Here is a 13,607-nt window from a genome sequence, read left to right on the forward strand (position 1 = left end):
CAAAGGGATCTCTTAGTGCAAAAAGCCCAGTGTAAGGCAGAACTCCGCATTGCTCAACTGCAGGAGACCAGATCTCACAGATCCACATCAACCAAGCACACTGCACGTTCTTCTAGATCCTCTCGCTCCAGAAGTTCAGCATTAAGCGATAAGATAATAGAGGCCCGTGCTGATGCGGAATCAAAAAGAGTGCAAAGCTCCTTTACCAGAAAGGAAGCAGAAGTAGAAACACAAAAGGCAGCTCGCCATGCAAAGATGGTAACTCACCAAGCAGATAAGGAAGCTCGCCAAGCAGAGATGGAAGCTCCCCAAGCAGAAATAGAAACACAAAAGGCAAAGATGCAAGCAAGGATGAAAGCTCAACAAGCAGAGATGGAAGCTCAACAAGCAGATGCAGATTCCCAATGAAAGATTCTGAACATGGAAAAGGAAGAAGCAGCTGCCCTAGCTATGCTGAGAGTTCTCGAACAAGCGATGGGAGAAAATGCTAACTCAGACTGGTCCATCCCAGTGGAACTGTAGGCAGCACAGTGGTGTAGTGGGTAGCACTCTCGCCTAGCAGTAAAAAGGGTTGCTGGTTTGAATCCCAACCATGACACTACCTGCCTGGAGTTTGCATGTTCTCCCTGTGCCTGCGTGGGTTTCCTCCGGGTACTCCGGTTTCCTCCCACACTCCAAAGACATGCTAGTAGGTTAATTGGCTTCTGTTAAAAATTGGCCCTAGTATATGATTGTGGGCTCCTTGAGGGTAGGGAATGTGTGGAGTGCTGCGTGAATTGGTGGTGCTATATGGGTACCTTAAATAAATATGGGACAATTGTAGACACGCACTCACACTCGCTCAGGTTGAACTGGATTGACTGGTGTCTTTATTCAACCTTACTAACTATGTAACTGCAAGACCCAGTTGAGAATAAATATATATATATATATATATATATATATATATATATATATATATATATATATATATATATATATATATATATACAGTGGGGACGGAAAGTATTCAGACCCCCTTAAATTTTTCACTCTTTGTTATATTGCAGCCATTTGCTAAAATCATTTCAGTTCATTTTTTTCCTCATTAATTTACACACAGCACCCCATATTGACGGAAAAACACAGAATTGTTGACATTTTTGTAGATTTATTAAAAAAGAGAAACTGAAATATCACATGGTCCTAAGTATTCAGACCCTTTGCTGTGACACTCATATATTTAACTCAGGTGCTGTCCATTTCTTCTGATCATCCTTGAGATGGTTCTACATCTTCATTTGAGTCCAGCTGTGTTTGATTATACTGATTGGACTTGGTTAGGAAAGCCACACACCTGTTTATATAAGACCTTACAGCTCACAGTGCATGTCAGAGCAAATAAGAATCATGAGGTCAAAGGAACTGCCTGAAGAGCTCAGAGACAGAATTGTGGCAAGGCACAGATCAGGCCAAGGTTACAAAAAAAATTCTGCTGCACTTAAGGTTCCTAAGAGCACAGTGGCCTCCATAATCCTTAAATGGAAGATGTTTGGCACGACCAGAACCCTCCCTAGAGCTGGCCGTCTGGCCAAACTGAGCTATCGGGGGAGAAGAGCCTTGGTGAGAGAGGTAAAAAAGAACCCAAAGATCACTGTGGCTGAGCTCCAGAGATGCAGTCGGGAGATGGGAGAAAGTCAACCATCACTGCAGCCCTCCACCAGTCGGGGCTTTATGGCAGAGTGGCCCGACGGAAGCCTCTTTTCAGTGCAAGACACATGAAAGCCCGCATGGAGTTTGCTAAAAAAAAAAAAAAAACACCTGAAGGACTCCAAGATGGTGAGAAATAAGATTCTCTGGTCTGATGAGACCAAGGTAGAACTTTTTGGCCTTAATTCTAAGTGGTATGTGTGGAGAAAACCAGGCACTACTCATCACCTGTCCAATACAGTCCCAACAGTGAAGCATGTTGGTGGCAGCATCATGCTGTGGTGGTGTTTTTCAGCTGCAGGGACAGGACGACTGGTTGCAATTGAGGGAAAGATGAATGCGGCCAAGTATAGGCATATCCTGGACGAAAACCTTCTCCAGAGTGCTCAGGACCTCAGACTGGGCCGAAGGTTTACCTTCCAACAGGACAATGACCCTAAGCACACAGCTAAAATAACGAAGGAGTGGCTTCACAACAACTCCGTGACTGTTCTTGAATGGCCCAGCCAGAGCCCTGACTTAAACCCAATTGAGCATCTCTGGGGAGACCTAAAAATGGCTGTCCACCAACGTTTACCATCCAAACTGACAGAACTGGAGAGGATCTGCAAGGAGGAATGGCAGAGGATCCCCAAATCCAGGTGTGAAAAACTTGTTGCATCTTTCACAAAAAGACTTGTGGCTGTATTAGATCAAAAGGGTGCTTCTACTAAATACTGAGCAAAGGGTCTGAATACTTAGGACCATGTTATATTTCAGCTTTTCTTTTTTAATAAATCTGCAAAAATGTCAACACTTATGTGTTTTTCTGTCAATATGGGGTGCTGTGTGTACATTAATGAGGAAAAAAATGAACTTAAATGATTTTAGCAAATGGCTGCAATATAACAAAGAGTGAAAAATTTAAGGGGGTCTGAATACTTTCTGTCCATATATATAATATCACGCACCAGTGAATATGTACTAAAGCATAATATTTGCAATGATAGAGGGTCATCTCCTGTATGTCTTACTAACAACACTGTTCTGACTCTCAACACAGAGACCTCTCAGCTCCAAATGCCTGAGCCTCTTCAAGTCTACAACACAAGTGCATCTATGCAACAAACCACATCACCTCTTGCTGACAACAAGGTGACTTCCAGGGACAAGCTGCAGCTCAAGCCACAGCCAGCACAAGCCTTAGGGACTACACCACAGTTAAATGCTCTTGCAACATCTCAACATTTCATCCTGGTAAACTTCACCAGAGAACTTTCACACCCGAGGGGTTCCACAATTTACTTTGGCACCTAAGAGTGAGAGATCAGACTTAAATGACTTTGGCAGATATATGGTACGCCGTGAGCTCATTAATACTACCCTCTCAAGGTTTGACGACTGTCTGGAGAGCTACAGGGCCTGGAGATCAACCTTCAAAGCTGCCATTGCTGATCTTAACCTTACTACCAAGGAGGAACTTGATTTGCTCATAAAGTGGCTGGGGCCAGAATCTGCAGATTGTGTTAAAAGACAGAGAATAGTGCATGTTGACCACTGAGATGCAGGGCTTGTTGCTGCATGGGTAAGACTTGAGCAAGCCTATGGTAGCTCTGAAGCCATAGAAAGTGCTCTATTCAAGAGACTGCAAAACTTCCCAAAAATAGGGAACAAAGACTACCGCAAGCTCCAAGATCTGAGTGATCTTCTCATGGAGCTGGAGTTGGCAAAGACAGACCCACGTCTACCTGGACTAAGCTTCCTGGACACTGCTCATAGTGTCAATCCAGTGGTGTCTAAACTGCCATACAGCCTGCAAGAGAAATGGGCACAAGGCTCAAGGTACAAAAGAGACCATAGCGTATCGTTTCCTCCATTTCATACTTTTGCAGGTTCATCAGTGATCAAGCCTGGACGAGAAACGATCCCAGCTTCAGCTTAATTGAACCCAACTTGCCTGCTTCATCATCTTCATCAAGGTATGATAACATAGCAGCTAAACGTAGAGACTTTAATAGAGCAATATCTGTTAAAAGGACAGACATCTCACCAACCGTATCCTATCCTGCTCACCAGAGCGATTCGGGTGACAGAGATAAAGACCCTAACCATCAGTGCCCTATTCACAAGAAGCCTCACCCCTAAAGAAATGTTGTGGGCTTAGGGCAAAGACGTTACAAGAGCGCAGGGAGATTCTTCAGAAACTTGGAATATACTACAGGTGCTGTGCTTGTTATGGATATTTTGCTAAAGACTGTAAAGTTGTCATCAAGTGCACAGAATGCAGTAGCGACAGACATGTTACAGCTATGCATCGGGGCCCACCCTCAGACAATTCACAGCAACCCTGTCTCAAGTCATGGCAGGGAGCAACAAGGTCATGCTCCAGCTACAGCTAACTTTTTTCTTTTATGCACAGAAGTCTGTGGAGAAGGCTTAGATCACAAATGCTGCGCTAAGATATGCCTAGTCAAGATATACCCAAAGGTTCAACCTGAGGAAGCTATTGGGATGTATGTCATAATAGATGAACAGAGCAACAGATCCTTGGTTAAGCCTAAATTCTTTGAGATCTTTGGTAGAGAGGGACATGCATCACCGTATACTCTCAGAACCTGTTCTGGTCATGAAGAGACCTTCGGTAGAAGGAATGATGGGTTCATGGTCTCTCATATCAATAATTAGAGTGCATACCCCTACTAACATTAGTCTAGAGTGACCAGATACCAGACGAAAGGGAAGAAATTCCTACTCAAGAGGCTGCATATCACCATCCTCACTTGAGGCACCTTGTTAATGAAATTCCTGCAATGGAAATGAATATTGAAATCTTGATCTTGCTAGGAAGAGACATTCTCAGAGTACACAAAGTACGCAAGCAGTGAAATGTTGCTTCTACAGGAGTTTTGTGTTCTGCCTGTAGAAGCTACTCAATGTTATCCTATGTGTCCATGCACATTGGGGCAATTCCAGGCATATTTTGAGCTCAACGTTTAGAGGCAGGAAAAAAAATCCTTTTTGGTTTGCATTTCTGATTGGAGCTTACTGGCAGAAAAAAACGTAAAACTCTCCTAAACTTGTCTAAACTTTGTACAAAAGATGCTCTATATGAGTGTTTTTACTGCCAAGAGAACAGACATTTTTTTAAGGCCAGTGTGCATGGAGCCTTAGTTATCCTGCTTTAAAACTGCTTCAACACTTGTTCAAAAAACACTTATGCCGCGTACACACGATCAGAAATTTGGCCAGCAAAAGACCAATGAGAGCTTTTGGTCGAAAAATGCGACCATGTGTATGCTCCATCGGACTTTTGCTGGCCGAATTTCCACCAGCAAAAGACTGAGAGCATGTTCTCAATTTTCCCAATGGAAAAAGTTTCTAGCAGAAATTCCGTTCGTGTGTATGCAATTCCGACACGCAAAAAAAACACGCATGCTCAGAATCTAGTACGAGACGGAGCCGCTCAGTCTGGTAAAACGACCGTTCGTAATGGAGATGGCACATTCGTCACACTGCAAATTTTTAAATCTTTCAATGCAGCGCATTCTCTTCTTCTTTATAATGCTAGAAGAATGAAGTTGTTTTGCTGCTCATATTCACACAGACTTCTCACAAACTTATTTCTTTATTATTTCTCATGATCTCCCGAATAATCTTTTTGGTTTTTAAAGCCAGATCTCCCTAATAATGTTTATAATTAATTTTTATAGTCATTTTTTATTTTTTTTTTAAATCAAGATCTCCTGTTGTTTTTTTTTTAAATATTTTATAGTGATCTCCATTTTTTTTTGTATGTTACATTTCCACAACACCATTATTATCTTGTCTTTGTAAATCTCAATGAGGTTGGTTGGTGTCCCTTGTTAATTTGACATTGTATTTTTTAAATGTACCTGCCTACTCAAAAAAAAAACTGTCCTTTTTGAAGTAAAACACATAGGCAAGTATTTCTGAAAACAAAATATCCATTTATTCTGGGTCATAACAAAATAAAGAGGAAGGCAACGCTGGAGAAACTTTGCAAACTGATTTGCAAAGCCTTTGTACCCCAGGGCAGACATCAATAATTTTAGTCAAAATTGGTGGCCTGAGGAGTCCTTATAATAGTGAGCACAATCCGGTCCAGGACTACAAGAGATCAGGAACAGCAGCAGATGACATATCTGTCCCCAGGCTGTGGTCATACAACAGCCTGCATCTTTTGCCAGACCAGAGTGAACCCAGGCCATCACTCTCTGGTCTTCTTTAGACGCTTCCTTCCAGGCTGTGGCTGTGGTGTTGGAGGTGTGGCAGGAGGAGGAGGACCTGGAGGAGGAGGAGGAGGACCATGGTTCAACTCACAAATGTGGCATTGACTTTTGAGTTGGCCCCTCAAGCCCTTGTTTAGGGCTTGTAACATCACTTCCTCACATAAGAGGCATTGGCCCTCCTCCATTTCCAGCATTTTGCATGCTGCAATGTATGCAAAGTCCTCTTGAACACTGTGGGGGGTTCTGAGGGCTGCAGTAGCCTTCATAAATAGGCCAATTGCTGCCTCCTTCACGTTACTCCTCTTCCTGCCACTTTTGGTGGAAGGCGGAGGAGAGGGACCTGTGATTCTGGCAGGCTACTGGGCCCAGCCACCTCCTGGCTGCCATTTTCTATGGCCTGGCTGAGGCTTTCCTGTGTATGAAAAAGGGACATCGTTTTAGTTTTTGATTCATCAATCACACACAATTTTCAACTCATGACTGTTGCAAATTTAATGTTAATAAATAGACAAGACTATCATTCTGACCCCAGCATTTTTCACTCTTGTCCCAATCATTTGTGGCCAGCCACTATTGTCTATTGATATGTAATCCACTTTGTGAAATCAGAAAATTAGTGATCAAAATTAGCATATATTTAACATCATTAATTTGACAACCAGAAATATTTTGAAGGATGCTATACCTGGCTCAAGCTGGGCTCCTCCACATGTTGCTGCCTGGAAGGCCCAGGTTGGACATCAGAAGCCTCAGCTGGGGGGGAAGGAAGCGTGGAAGGAAGATTGGACATTGCTGGCCTGGGTTCTGTCTGGCCTGCCAGAAAATGCAGTCTGTCATAGTACCACAGCCTGGGGACATAAATGTCATCTGCTGCAGCTCCTGATCTCAGGGAATCCTGGACCTTCTTGAGCTCCCTATTATAAGTGCTCCTCATGCCACCAATTAGGGCCTTCAATTAGGGCCTAGGGGATGTCTGCCGTGGGGATCACCGGCTTCACAAATTCCACCAATTGATCCAGCACTGCCTTCCTCTTTTGTTTTATTGTTATAATAGGGGTGGTTTACCTGCCACAGACAGGGCAGCTCCCTGTACATATCAATGAATATGGGCATAAAGTCCTTGTCATTGAATAGATCCATTTTCTCTGCAAGACACAACACAAGACAAACCCTAATGCCAAGTGAAACTCTCCTAATCTTGACCCAATATAGGAATAAATCTATAAGCAGTATAGGCCACTGATGCACCAACTTAAAAATGTACCTTTGTTATAACAATCGGCGCTTCCGCTACTCCTTCCTCCGCTCACAGATCGTACGTACGACGCACGCCTGTTACACTTTATATACACTGCGCATGCATGAAACTATGCCCGCATCGCCTGCCCCTGACGTTCTTTATAGAATGTTCCCCGCCCCGTCTCTTTCATCGCAGTGGGAGACGACATGGCGGAGATACAGCAGGTGCTTAATAGCAGTAACGAGGAGGAAAACCCAGAGCAAGAAACTTCCCGATCCAGGAGGAGAAGATTTAAGGCCTCAAATATGTCCTTTGAAGAGATGGTGGACATACTGAAGAGGGCTGACTATGAAGGGAAGTATGGACCGTACCTAAACCCAAATGTGAGAAAGGCCAAGATCATGACTAAAGTTGTGAAGAGTCTGCACCGGAATTTTGGGGTATGACGATCCAAGGAGCAATTGAAGAAACGATGGTTGGACCTCAAATTAAGGGAGCAGGATCAGTACAGAAGGATCAAGAAAGTGCTTCTAAAAAATAAGTAGTTGTCGTGTGTTCCTATTCTTATTATTACTTGCATGCTGCTCCATGTGCTTTTCTTTACTGTTGGACAGTTTAAAATGGCTACTTTCATGTTCGTTGGCACAGTAATCGGTCATAGTAAATATCATTCGTTTGCAAATAAATACTGTTTTTGCCAGATACAGGGTTAACTACATTTAGTCATGATAATTTGTATTCAAAGAAGTTTAGGACATTGTTGTTTAGATGTGTTTCAAACTAGAATGAATTGCAAACTTGATGCTGTGTAATGTAAGGAGAGGGCACTCAGCAGCTGTTTACATATCTGGACTCTGGAGCACTAGTGTGGGACACAAGAACAAACTTTTTAGGGTGTCCCACCCAGGTGCTCCAGTGGATACTTGGGGTATCTACACGTGTGAAAATTGTCCAAAAAAGGGAAGTATTCCAGTTTTGGTAAGGGAAAAAATCATGTCTTCAGCTTTGAACTCTGCCAAAACAGACAATTGTACCACACTTCCAAGCAATGTTTCATATTCCTATTTCTGGACTCAAATATCTATGTGCTAAGTATACCTTTTGTTTCATTCTCAAAGGGGAGCAAAGACTCGTAAAATATGAGGACAGCAGGGACCCCCCCCACTACTGAAGAAGGATAACAAAGGTCACAACCTGAGGATGTGGAGGAAGGAGATGTGGTGGAGATTGTCACCACAACAGGTCAGTGTCAGATGCCACAGTTTCAGGCAATAGATGTATGCCTGCATATTTATAATACATGGTGTGTATTTTTATTTTAGGTGATGTTCAGGTTGTGGTACCAAAATCGAGTCATTTCCCCAGTGACAGTGCACAACGGATGATCCAGGAAATCATGTTTTGTAGTCGTGATTTGGATATTATCAAAGAAAAAAACAGGGAGATTGAACAAAGACTGAAGAACATGATTGATGAACTAGGGAGAATTTAAATCCTAAAAAGATCCCTGTATTTTTTTTTTATTTTTTACAATAGTTTTATCTAAAGTTTTAATACAGTTTAAAAGCCAAATTTGGAAGATGCACACAATGTGTCAACATGTGCTATCTGCCATCAGGGGATTTCAATGTACGCGTTTTGTTTGTGCAACGTCTTCCTCCCAACTCTAGTAGGTGAGAGGAAGTGGTAGCACCCCCAAAACACGTCCATTAATCCCCCATGATGGGAGATGGCAGATGTTGACATTAGGTGTGGGATCAGAAAGGAAATCCCCATTTTGACTCACAATTTGTGTGCATCTTCTAAATTTGGCTTTTACAGTGGTGACTTCACCCCATCTCATGAAGGCAAGATCAAGACCTTTTTCACACTATAAAATGTCTGATATTGCCTACTTTTTTGTAAGTTCCAGAGTTATGTATGTTATGTATGTACACATGCCTGTTTCTATATTTTTACAGAAATTTCAAGGTAAAACTTTGAAAAAAAAAAGTGTTTTTTTTTTACCGCAAATATTTTAGAAAACGCACATGTGAATGTGCACAGAGTAAAAGATTTTATACTCAACAATGTGTGGCTTCTTCTTTCAATGATCAATACCATTTTTTGTGTTAAGTTGGTGTTTATAGTGACAATGGGTGTTATTTAATAATGGAAAAACCACTTTGCAGTACAAGTGAACTAGGAGAACCTAGGAGACAGCTAAAAGAAACCCAAGCAGTAAAGGAAAATCAAGATTTGATCTGATAAGAGAAAATGTATTCAAAATGTGCTGGCATAGCAATGGCCCCCCTACCCGTAAAATATTCTACATGTTTTTCTTGCACTTCATGGGCGCTTTGTGGGGGCAAGCCAGGACGGCCAGCTTCCAGGGCTGTCACTGGAGTTTCTGAAAGTCCGGCCTCAGGCCTAACTGAGGCAACATAATTAGGATTATTACACCAAGCCCCCGCACAGCACGAACTCTACGATGAGCACGTACCCACAACATGGCTTCAAAACGGTCAGCTGGTCAAAATGAACTAAACAGAATGCACTGAAGAACAGCAAGGCCTGTGAAGAGCCAGCTGAAAATCAGTAACGAGCCGACAAGAACGCACTGAAAAACAGATACGAACTGACTTCATGCACTGAAAACCAGATACAAACCCACAAGCACAAACGGATGCAGCCCGTGCCCCAACAAATGCAGCCTGTGCCCCATGAAATGCAGCCCGTGTCCAATGAAATGCAGCCCGTGCCCCATGAAATGTAGCCCGTGCCCTATGAAATGCAGCCCGTGCCCTATGAAATGCAGCCCGTGCCCTATGAAATGCAGCCCGTGCCCTATGAAATGCAGCCCGTGCCCCATGAAATGCAGCCTGTGCCCCATGAAATGTAGCCTGTGCCCCATGAAATGCAGCCTGCCTCCCATCGAATGCAGCCTGTGTCCCATCAGCCTGTGCCCCATCAAACCCCCCTTCTCCGCGGGAGGTTCAGAACGGCAGAGCGGCACTTACCTTGCTGTGTGGTGTCCTCTCCTGCTGTGTGGGAACTGGCAGTGGCGATGGAGGAGTCCGCTCCTCATACTTCCGGTTTTCTCTCTCGGGCGCAATGGGAGAGAGAAAACAGGAAGTGACATCTAACATGGATGTCAATTAATGTAATAGATACTGCGAGGGCCAGTTTTACATTTTTTTTTTTGACTGTTTGTCAAACACATTTTTTTTTGACTGGTTGTACACATTGATATTCCAAGCAGCAGTTATTTACCTCTGAAGGCGCAGACCACCACTCAGGTCTATTTAAACAGAACAGGAGACTTGTTCCATTTAAAAAGGGGCCTGAATGGATGCGGATGTAAACATCATCCGTTTACATTCGTTTGCCTATAGAAATCATCACAGGACTTTTTATGCCCCATGTAATGCAAAAAAAGTTAAGTAAAATTTTTTTTTTTAAATTGTAAAAAATTAAAGTTACACACAAGCACATAAAATCTCCCCCCCAAAATGTTTTGAAAACCCCCACATACAAGCACATATGAATGCAAACACACACATTGGGGTGCATGAAAACGATGATTGAGATACACGTTACATATCACCACGCATGCCAGAGTGAAAGCAATATTTCTAGCACCAGACCTTCTCCATAACACTAAACTGATGCCCTGTAAAGGGTTTTTAAAGTGTCGCTTATGGAAAATATAGGGTACTGAAGCTTGTCGCCATTCCATTTTGCGCACGCAAATTTAAGGTTTGACATGTCGACCAATCCTATTTATTTTGTTCATAAACGACCTGGAGGATGGGGTAAACAGTTCAATCTCTGTATTTGCGGACAATACTAAGCTAAACAGGGCAATAACTTCTCCGCAGGATGTGGAAACCTTGCAAAAAGATCTGAACAAATTAATGGGGTGGACAACTACATGATTGCAAGTAAAGTAGCGGCGCGCTAATACGCAGTTTTTTGTTAATATAAGATAGTGACAAATATATTGTGATTCAAATTTTGCTGTAGCTGTCACGATTTTGCTCCTACAAGAAAAACAATAAAAATATATAAGTGTGACAGCGCTGCAATATTAATATATAAGGATACAACTTTCCAGTGATAACACCAATAAAGAAGATGAAAAATAACGATCCAAAAAAGTCCCAAAAAAAACAGTATGGGAACTAAAAGTGGGATAGCGCTAAAATGATAATACTGCAATAATAAATATTATACCAAAATACAAACTTTCCAGTGATAATGCAATATGTGAATAAATAAAAAATAAATTCATGCAAAAAAAGTCCAATAATCAATAATGAGAAATCCTCCACAGTGATAGTTCTTCTAACAAAAACTTTATCCTACTTTCCTATGGACACTGAACCCGCCCCGGCTAGCACAATCTACACTGAGATTACCCAAACTTAGGGGTGGCATGGCCTTCCTGGACGTTAACCTCTACCATATGGCATGCCATCTGACTCGGGTCCTAGACTGGTGTCTCCACGGTGAGCTCAAACAGTGGGTTAAGGTGGAACGTGTCCTATTGGGGCTGCCACTCGAGTCCCTAACATGGTGCCAAGGGGATTTACCCCGGCAGACAATAGACAACCCCACGATAGGAGAGACTAGGAGGATCAGCCGGAAGGCATTTTGGGGCTTTTACCCCTGGACTCCACAGATCCCAGATTCCAGGACTTGAAAAGAGCGGACCGTTCACAAGCTCGGCATTTCGTCACCAGCGGACGCTGGATGAAGAGGCAACAAATTATGGCTGACTCTGGCTTGTCAGGATTATCCTTCTGGCAAAAGGTCCAGCTGGCACACTTTCTTGGATCCCTATCTCCCTCAGTGCTGTTTCAGAGGTCTCTCACCACCTTCGAACAGCTTTGCCTGGAACAATCCACACTCCCCCATGCGGTCTCTAACATACCGTCTGCTGACAACACCGCCAGCAGATCACAAGCCTCCATATATAACCGGGTGGGGAGAGAGATCTGGAGGTTGAATTGACCGAGAAACAGGTAGATAGACTCTCTATTTTATTACAAGACTTCGATCTGCGCTAAACACCAAGAGACAGGCTTCAAGATACTAACCCAGTGGTACCACATCCCTGTAAAGATCCATAAAATGTTTCCCCAATGCTCGGACTTGTGCTGAAGATGTGGAGAGGAGATTGGCTCCCTTCTCCACATCTTTTGGTCTTGCCGGCTCTTGCAACCCTACTGGACAGAAGTCCATCGTGTCGTCCAAAAATTTACTGACAGAGACATTCCAAAAGACCCGGCCTTTTTCCTCCTGCATCACCACAACATTCCCAGTAAAGCATATAGGAAGTCTATCTTGCCCCTCCTGATCATGGCCACCAAGGGATGCATCCCATTGTTCTGGAAACAGACACAGCCTCCGACGATCGCCACTTGGTTGAAAAAGGTTGCCAATATAAGTACGATGGAAGACCTGATAGCCACTGAAAAAGGCCTCTATGAGAAATATACTAAAAAATTGTACTACTGGCATGAATTTGTATACTCTAAGGAGTATGCAGGACTAGTTCTAAATCCCCCATAAAGGAGTACACTTTTGGAGAGCTCTCGCCTACATAGGGTTTTAGACTGCTGGATTTCTCCCCCCCATCCCTTATTTTTTTTTTTTTAATTTTATTTTACCCCTCCAGTCACCTTTCCGCCTCCTCCATCTCTTCTTCTTCTCTTTTGGGTCCCCTCGGGCCAACTCTGACTCTTTGAACTTTGCAACACGGTTCTTCCGTGGAAAATTGACACACGGGGTACAGAGACTCCTCGTTCTGGATGATAATCGTCCACATCTATGTGAACAGTTAAGACTACAAGCACATTAATTCAGTTGTATAGGTATATTTTCTGTACTGTTTTGTAAAACCTTTTGAATCCAACAACTGCAGTTGGTCTCTGTCTTATACCATGTGTCACCTTTTTCTATTATGCAAAAATAAAGTATTGGGAAAAAAAAAACTTTATCCTGAGTGCTCCCACCACCACATGCAATGGCTGCTCACCTCCTTTATGCGACGCCTAGGGGTCAAACGCGCCTTTGCACTTAGTGCCAATATGCCTTTAAAGGAATCTTCAATGGCCTTTAATTAAACAACACCATCAATGGCTGACATAGGTCTCATCCACTGTACTCCTGTCACGTTTTTATGACCAGCATTGCATATGAAAAAACAACAAGAAAAAGTGCCTACTATAGTGCAGTATCCGAGGGGTAAGATTTTTATCCTTTAATATCACATTTTATTGTATTGAATGTTTGCTAATATATTGTATTTCTTTCCTCATTCCCTAATTACCATGATTGTAATATGCTGTGAATGTCCCCTTTGTTCTCATTCATGCTGGATTTTTATGTAATTATTTTTTTGGTCCTTCATACATATTTGCCTTCACTAACCTCCCCAGCATGTTCTCCTGCCCCTATATTCA

Source organism: Aquarana catesbeiana, linkage group LG06 (assembly GCF_042186555.1).
Source record: "Aquarana catesbeiana isolate 2022-GZ linkage group LG06, ASM4218655v1, whole genome shotgun sequence".
Lineage (NCBI taxonomy): Eukaryota > Metazoa > Chordata > Amphibia > Anura > Ranidae > Aquarana > Aquarana catesbeiana.